At 42.3% G+C, this 9,665-nt stretch overlaps 1 pseudogene; it reads left to right on the top strand.

Annotated features, from left to right (window-relative positions):
* Nucleotides 1-220: 220 nt before the first annotated feature.
* Nucleotides 221-319, top strand: LOC122939724 (annotated as a pseudogene).
* Nucleotides 320-9,665: the final 9,346 nt, after the last annotated feature.

Genomic DNA, 9,665 nt, shown 5'->3' with positions numbered 1-9,665 from the left:
AGTTTGTTGGGAGAATTACACAGCACTAAAATTGGTTTTGTTCCTTTAGTGTTTCAGGTTGAACACACAAATCACTTCTGTAACTATAGATTAAGGAACGAAAAGTTCAGACACTAGTAGAAATTTACCACAGTAGTTTCTGTAAATTCAGTTTTGTTTCTTTCAAGCAAATAAGAATTTGAAGCTTCTAGATACTGTATGTCATAGAAATACAATTCATATCGCTTCTCGGCCTTTTGGCTAAGATCCAGTGTAGTATCTGTTCTTATCAGTATAAAAAATAAAAAAAAAAAAAAAAAAAATAAAAGAAATACAATTCATTTTCTTTTGAAAGAATTTATAATTTATTAATTAAATTGGCCAGAAAAGATATAAACAATACAGATTCATTCACACAAATGTATGTATTTTGTGGTCCGCAAAACGTGGATCTGCAAAAAAATATGGACGATGTTCATGTTGTTAATACAGTAGTCTGGGACCTCCTTATACTTAATAATATTAAACTTAACTTTGACTTAATTATTTAAAATGTCAAACATTGATATAAAAAGTGTTCAAAATATTCAGTAGTCCAGGTACAGTAAAGGTTCAGATAGCTCTGGCTGGGTATAGCCAGTTGTATAAAAAAAAAAAGTGGAAAGACAACTTATATCACTATTTACCTAGGTACTCTGACCCTATAGATACTAGTCTTATCATCGGAGCACCCACCCTGAAAAGATCGACCCCCAGCCTGCTGGAGCCTTGGACCTGTGCTAGATTACGCTTTTGCTTACTAGACCTTCATAGCCCCAACACGTTTCGCCTGCTACTCCGGCTCATCAGAGAGCAGCGTCACGGGTAGTTGCAGTATAGAATGGCAGTGGCAAGTGAACACTGCAAACCACTTCCTTTTAAGCATAAAGTCTCGCCCAAAATGAGGGCTCGTCAACGAGGGCATCGAATCTGGGGTGGAGGGCTGGAACTGGCTAATTTGCACAAACTCCCTCTCAGCTCACTCACTGAGCAGTAAGACCAGCGTCACGAGGGGTGGAGAAGTTGCCATGGGGGTGACTGACGCTTCCCCAGCAGGATTGTTTATGTCGTGCCTAACTCTTAGTTCAAGCTAATAATGCGTAATAGTCTGCATTGCTTTAATATACAGACATTAAATTACTGTATATACAAGGGGAGGCTGGTGTTAGCCACTGATCTATAAAGGCAAATATATGATGAAGAAATACATATATATGGGTGACACACTAGGGGTCATGGAAGGGCGACATAGAGATGCCGCCAGCAGATCCTCAAGGACCATCACCCACATATAATAAAGAGAGAGTCTATCATATAGGATCTATCTGAAATCACAGAACACCAGTTTAAATTCGCGGTATGATTATTGCTTAAAAGTGCAAAATTAAGACATCTCAATTTATCTGATTATAAGAAAGGCTTAAATGAAAGCACCTCATTCAGACCATCAGGGGTAACACTCTTCATTTTGAATATTCATTTTGGTTCTGCTCTGAGGATAGCACCATCCCAGTCACCCCTACGCAGGTTCTGGGGTATATTCTGAATCCACATAAAGCAAATGGAGGATGTGTTCCCATTATGTACTTCATTTACAGTATATGTTGAGCTATACTTGTGTCCTTATTGTTCAGAATGTCATTAAAATGATCCCTAATTCTGCGTCTAAGCTCTCTTTTCATTTTGCCTATGTAATCCAGTTGGCACGTGCATTTAGCAAGATAGATCACACCACTTGTCAGGCAGTTGATGAAGTCTCTGATGTCATATTCATGACCTGTACATGCCGATCTAAATCTTTTCGTGATCAAGACTTGATCACAGGCAACACATTTATTGAACATCCCCCTTGGTCTCCGTGATAATCATGTGTCAGATTGTAGTGGGGGCCAATAAGATGCCAATAATCTGAATTGGTTGCTTTTGATGGGTATCCTTTTTCTTTGGGGTTAACAGTTCTCTTTTTGAGTGATAAGCATATTCTAAATACTGTCCTCAGAATGTTTTCTGGGCGAGACTTGGTGCTTAAAAGAAGTGGTTTGCAGTGTCCACTTGCCACTGCCATTCTATACTGCAACTACCCTTGACGCTGCTCTCTGATGAGCTGGAGGACCAGGCAAAATGTGTTGGGGCTATGAAGGTCTAGTAAGCAACAGGGTAATCTAGCACAGGTCCAAGGTTCCGGCAGGCTGGGGGGTCGCTTTTTTCAGGGAGGGTGCTCCAATGACAGCCACTTGTGGTGCTCCCCGCTGATAAGACTAGTATCTATAGGGTCAGAGTACCTAGGTAAATACTAATATGAGTTGTCTTTCCACTTAAAAACCGCCACTGATTTATTTGAGACACAATTGGCTATACCCAACCAGAGCTATCTGAATCTTTACTGTACCTGGACTACTAAATATTTTGAGCACTTTTTGTATTAATGTTAAACATTTTAAATAATCAAGTAAAAGTTAAGTTTTATATCATTTAGTTTAAGAAGGTCCCAGACTACTGTATTAAAGGGGTTATCCGAGTTATGTCTATATATGTTATGGTGGCTTATAAGATTATTAAAAATACATTTGTAATTTACTCACATTATTTATTCTGCAGTGTTTTTGAACTGCCAATGTGGGTCACGTGACGCCTCACGTAATCCACCAGGCTCCGGTGGTAACATCTCATGTACAGACTTCTTCCTGCCTTAGGGAGTGGCCCGGCTCTGTACACGAAGCGTCAGAGCCTTGTGTGCCGGCCCCCCCTCTCTCCTCTGGCTCCTCCTCCGCAGGGCCTGTGAGTGATCGTGCATGCGAGATCTTTACCAGTGCCGGCAGCCGTGCAGAAATATTTAACAATGTGCCCGCTCCCTCCCTGTGATCCTATCTAAGCTATATCATAGCTATATGTATCTAAGCTATATCACAGCTATATGTATCTAAGCTATATGACAACTATATGTATCTAAGTTATATGACAGCTATATGTATCTATGCAATATTACAACTATATGTATCTAAGCTATATGACAGCTATATGCATCTAAGCTATATGACAACTATATGTATTTAAGCTATATGGCACATATAAGATACATATAGCTGTCTTATAGCTTAGATACATATAATTGTCATATAGCTTAAATACATATAGCGGTCATATAGCTTAGATACATATAGCTCTCATATAGCTTAGATTGATATAGCTTAGATACATATAGCTGTCATATAGGCTTAGATACCTATAGCTGTCATATAGATTAGATTCATATAGCTGTCATATAGCTTAGATACATATAGTTCTCATATAGCTTAGATACATATAGCTGTCATCTAGCTTAGATAGATATAGCTCGCATATAGCTTAGATATATATATATATATACACACAATGGAAAAAAATCGGACAGTACTCCAGACGGTTTCTTCGGTAAAGCAAGTAATGTTTAATCACCCATGTGGTGGCAGCTAAAAAGCAACGTTTCGGCTCTACATGAGCCTTTCTCATCGCTTGAGAAAGGCTCATGTAGAGCCAAAACGTTGCTTTTTTGCTGCCACCACATGGGTGATTAAACATTACTTGCTTTACCGAAGAAACCGTCTGGAGTGCTGTCCGATTTTTTCCATTGTCTACTAGTGGGTAAGCTCCAGTTACCGTACTTGGACTTTGCACCTGCTTTTTGTTTTACAGGTGGTGCTGCCGGTAGATTTTTTTATACTATATATATATATATATATATATATATACAGGGAGTACAGAATTATTAGGCAAATGAGTATTTTGACCACATCATCCTCTTTATGCATGTTGTCTTACTCCAAGCTGTATAGGCTCGAAAGCCTACTACCAATTAAGCATATTAGGTGATGTGCATCTCTGTAATGAGAAGGGGTGTGGTCTAATGACATCAACACCCTATATCAGGTGTGCATAATTATTAGGCAACTTCCTTTCCTTTGGCAAAATGGGTCAAAAGAAGGACTTGACAGGCTCAGAAAAGGCAAAAATAGTGAGATATCTTGCAGAGGGATGCAGCACTCTTAAAATTGCAAAGCTTCTGAAGCGTGATCATCGAACAATCAAGCGTTTCATTCAAAATAGTCAACAGGGTCGCAAGAAGCGTGTGGAAAAACCAAGGCGCAAAATAACTGCCCATGAACTGAGAAAAGTCAAGCGTGCAGCTGCCAAGATGCCACTTGCCACCAGTTTGGCCATATTTCAGAGCTGCAGCATCACTGGAGTGCCCAAAAGCACAAGGTGTGCAATACTCAGAGACATGGCCAAGGTAAGAAAGGCTGAAAGACGACCACCACTGAACAAGACACACAAGCTGAAACGTCAAGACTGGGCCAAGAAATATCTCAAGACTGATTTTTCTAAGGTTTTATGGACTGATGAAATGAGAGTGAGTCTTGATGGGCCAGATGGATGGGCCCGTGGCTGGATTGGTAAAGGGCAGAGAGCTCCAGTCCGACTCAGACGCCAGCAAGGTGGAGGTGGAGTACTGGTTTGGGCTGGTATCATCAAAGATAAGCTTGTGGGGCCTTTTCGGGTTGAGGATGGAGTCAAGCTCAACTCCCAGTCCTACTGCCAGTTTCTGGAAGACACCTTCTTCAAGCAGTGGTACAGGAAGAAGTGTGCATCCTTCAAGAAAAACATGATTTTCATGCAGGACAATGCTCCATCACACGCGTCCAAGTACTCCACAGCGTGGCTGGCAAGAAAGGGTATAAAAGAAGAAAATCTAATGACATGGCCTCCTTGTTCACCTGATCTGAACCCCATTGAGAACCTGTGGTCCATCATCAAATGTGAGATTTACAAGGAGGGAAAACAGTACACCTCTCTGAACAGTGTCTGGGAGGCTGTGGTTGCTGCTGCACGCAATGTTGATGGTGAACAGATCAAAACACTGACAGAATCCATGGATGGCAGGCTTTTGAGTGTCCTTGCAAAGAAAGGTGGCTATATTGGTCACTGATTTGTTTTTGTTTTGTTTTTGAATTTCAGAAATGTATATTTGTGAATGTTGAGATGTTATATTGGTTTCACTGGTAAAAATAAATAATTGAAATGGGTATATATTCATTTTTTGTTAAGTTGCCTAATAATTATGCACAGTAATAGTCACCTGCACACACAGATATCCCCCTAAAATAGCTAAAACTAAAAACAAACTAAAAACTACTTCCAAAAATATTCAGCTTTGATATTAATGAGTTTTTTGGGTTCATTGAGAACATGGTTGTTGTTCAATAATAAAATTAATCCTCAAAAATACAACTTGCCTAATAATTCTGCACTCCCTGTATATATATATATATATATATATATAAATATCTGTGTATCTGTGTATCTGTAAGCCGTGTACCGGCGTGGGCTCCCCAGGATACAGCGAAGTCACAGACAAGAAAAGAGACACTGACACCAGCTTTATATGCAAGAACAGAAAATTTACTTTAGCAATAGTGATAACACAACAATATAAGTATATATAGACTAAGTTATACCCCAGGCCACAGTCACCGTCCCTGTCCAAGGGACAGGCCTAGCCCGATGGCGCACACAGCAGAGCCTGCAAGTAGCGCTGTGGCGCTAAAGAGGACACACCTAGCTGGTGGTGGACGCAGCAGAGCCTGCAAGTCAAATACTGCGCCGCAGTCAAGTACAGTAAGGCCTAGCAAAACATATAACCCTAACTATCTAACTACTATAAGGCTTAGGCTAGTCTCCGTTACTTCAGGCGCCACACAGTATAATACAATCAGCAACCAGGTGTACTGACCTGCGTCCGTTCTGGGCCCAAGGATGCCGCTTACCCAGGATGGTCCCCAATTCTCAGCAACTGTGCGGCCTTGCTTGATAATAAGACTTCCGCCCACACACTGTACACTGTCTTCCTGGAACAATCTCTCTTTCAAAGAGTGTGCTGACTGTGCTGCAAAACAGTGGCCTCTAGTGCCCGGAATGCCAAATGACAGCTCCAATACAATTTAAACATAAACCTTATACAGGCAGAGCTTTTCCACAATCTAACATATCTGCAATGTGACAGGAAGATCTTCTGCCTGTGTGAGCTAGTAGTGTTTTTTATGCAAAGTGCAGAGCAGGGGAAGGGAAAGGGCAGATTATTCACGCCCACAAATATTCATGAGGGAGTGCTCAGGCATTGTTGTTACACGCCCCACAGCTTTGCTGCAGCATGTAAACAAAGCAATAATAATAGAACCATGCAAAGGTATGCATGCAAGGTAATTATGGGTTTTCTCTTAAGATATCAAGCTTAACTAATGTGTGTTCTGATGAGTTTTATAAGTTGTTTATTTTTCCCCCCCCCCATAACTCATATAACCCTTTTATTGATCTACCACTCCCTGGGTCAAACAGACAATAATATATATCATTAGTTAGACGTGTATACATGATATTCATGTTGCATGCATTTTTTTGTAGACCCAATGTAACTGCCTATCCTTGTCCGCAAACGCACAAGAATAGGACTTGGACTATCTTCTTTGCAGGGTTATGGAACGGACATATGGATGTGGACAGCACATGGTGTGCTGTTGGCATTTTTTGTGGACCCATTGAAATAAATGGATCTTCATCCCATCTGCAAAAATGCCAATCATTTGTGGACCAAACATATGGTCGCATGAATGGGGCATGAGGGCGACATTTATTATGAGGGAAATTTTTAAAGTCTGTTTTACAGGAGTCTAAGTTGCCGTAATTTGCACTGAATTTATCAAATATTGCATAATGTCAAATTATCGCTTTACTGGAGTAAGACTGATTCATGCCTCCCATTTATAATATTCCCCACCACAGTGCTGGCATGCCTTGGCATGCCTCTGCCATGCAACAACTGGTTCCAATCAGGCATCTGCTTTGGTTTCCCTAGTTTGGACAGCAAATCTCACAGATCTATCTACTGAGGCGCTTAAAGGGAACCTGTCATGAACTTTATGCTACCCATACTAACAGCAGAATAAAGTAGGGACAGGTGAGTTGACTTCAGCTGTCTGTTACTTATAAGTTAAAAGTAGTGTGGGACGACGAATCCGTCGAATCCGACGAATCCCGCCGCAACGTCACGTCCCCGCGCCTCCCGAGATGCCTGCTATTTCCCCAGTGACATCGCCAAGGGGGGACCAGAGGGGGCCACGGCTCCCCTACATCACACTGTGCCCCCCAACTGAAATGTGCCCCTATTCATTTTGACCGCTCACAGGAGTGTACATTTCTTTTAAACTGTAATCGGTATCCTATGACCTGGATCTGCAGTGACTTTAAATCAGCGCTCGCTTGGTAACAACTAACAGGCAGTGCGGGCGGCGTGCCTGTTCCTCCCACTAGGCGGCGCAGGCGTCTGACGTCACTGTGAGCGCCACTCGCGCACTGCCTGTAGGATGTAGCCTGGCCCTGTTACCGAAGCTAGCTGAGGAGTGGTGTAAGGTACTAGTAGAGATGAGCAGCCGCTTATTTAATGTTAAAGTTACTGCAGGATATGGATTACAGTTTAGAAATGTGACTGTCAAATGTACACTCCTGTGAGCGGTGGGGAGGGGAATCTGTGGATGACACTGTTATAAGGAGGGGGATCTGTGGATGACACTGTTATGGTGGGGGGGTCTGTGCATAACCATGTTATAGGGAGGGGGATCTGTGGATGACACTGTTATGGGCGTGGGATCTGTGGATGACACTGTGATAAGGAGGGGGATATGTGGATGACACTGTTCTGGTGAGGGGGGGGATCTGTGGATGACACTGTCATGGGGTAGACCTCTCCATAACAGTGTCATCCACAGTTCCCCCCATAAGTGTCATCCACAGATCCCCCTCCACAACAGTGTTATTCACAGATGCCTCCATAACAGTGTCATCCACAGATCCCCCCCCCATAAGTGTCATCCACAGATCGTCCTCCATAGCAGTGTCATCCACAGATGCCTCCATAACAGTGTCATCCACAGATCCCTCCATAAGTGTCATCTACAGATCCCCCTCCACAACAGTGTTATTCACAGATGCCTCCATAACAGTGTCATCCACAGATCTTCCCCATAAGTGTCATCCACAGATCCCCCTCCATAACAGTGTTATCCACAGATCCCCATAATTCTTATGTACAGGATTCGTAGGATTCGAGATTCGAAAGATTTAATATATTCGAGAACCTTTTCAGATTCGATTTAGAAAAAAAATTGGTTTCGTCCCACCTCTAGTTAAAAGTAAGTGGTTGCCGAGAACCAACATCACAATCATTGCAGATTAGGCCTGGAAAAGATTCACGGCCACCTAAGAAGAGTCATGAATTCCTGCTCTCCCCGCCCACCTGCCGATGAATGACAATCTTCTACCTAGTTTTCTCCCTTTCACTCTAGGAGAGAACTGCCAATCGTCAGCATAAAATTGATGACGGGTTCCCTTTAAGTAGCCTGCAACCTGGATATGACTGCTTTGCAAGGCATTTTTACTGACCATACAATAAAGCTCATTCTACAAAACCTCATGAGACATGAGAACTTCTTCTCCTCTTCCTTCCCAGCAGGCCAAGTCACTGAAGTAGCCTAGATGTTTTTTGAGCTTTGTCAGGGTATGTGTTCCTGTTGGGGAAAGTAATATTTTTCTAACCATGTGATTAGGCATTTCTATATATTTTTTTGCATTGATTGATTTTCATAGGGGCATGACCAAATAAAGCCATATTTTTTATGTTACACCCACAAAGTTAAATGTATTTTATTGAGATTTTATGTGATAGACAAACATAAAGTAGCAAGTATGTGTGAAGTGAAAAGAAAATTACACAGGTTTTTCAAAATTATTAATAAATAAAGATCTGAAAAGTGTGGCGTGCATTTATATTCAGGGTCCCTGAGTCAATACTTCCCTGGACTGTCATAGCACACTGCCTGCAAAACCAGGTCTGTGGCATGGCCTGACATGTAGCCTGCAAAAATCTCATAGACTGCAATAGCATTTTATAGCAGTCTGTGGTAAAAGTGAACAAAGGATAACATATTCAAGTCCAATAACGGAACTAAAAATTAGGCTATTTTCACACTAGCGTTCGGTGCTCCGCTTGTGAGTTCCGTTTGAAGGCTCTCACAAGCGGCCCCGAACAGATCCGTACAGCCCCAATGCATTCTGAGTGGATGCGGATCTGCTCAGAATGCATCAGTTTGGCACCGTTTGGCCTCCGCTCCGCTCAGCAGGCGGACACCCGAACGCAGCTTGCAGCGTTTTCGTGTCCGCCTGGCCGTGCGGAGCCAAACGGATCCGTCCAGACTTACAATGTAAGTCAATGGGGACGGATCCGTTTGACGTTGACACAATATGGTGCAATTTCAAACGGATCCGTCCCCCATTGACTTTCAATGTAAAGTCAGGAGTCCCTATTAATATACCATCAGATCAGAGTTTTCTCCGATCCGATGGTATATTTTAACTTAAAGCGTCCCCATCACCATGGGAACGCCTCTATGTTAGAATATACCATCGGATTTGAGTTACATCGTAAACCTCAGATCCGACAGTATATTCTAACACAGAGGCGTTCCCATGGTGATGGGGACGCTTCATGTTAGAATATACTGAGAACTGTGTACATGACTGCCCCCTGCTGCCTGGCAGATGCTGCCAGGCAGCAGGGGGCA

This window comes from Bufo gargarizans, chromosome 5, assembly GCF_014858855.1.
Source record: "Bufo gargarizans isolate SCDJY-AF-19 chromosome 5, ASM1485885v1, whole genome shotgun sequence".
Classification (NCBI taxonomy): Eukaryota; Metazoa; Chordata; class Amphibia; order Anura; family Bufonidae; genus Bufo; species Bufo gargarizans.
The sequence above is the reverse complement of the archived record's forward strand: the minus strand, read 5'-3'. Positions and strand labels throughout refer to the sequence as shown.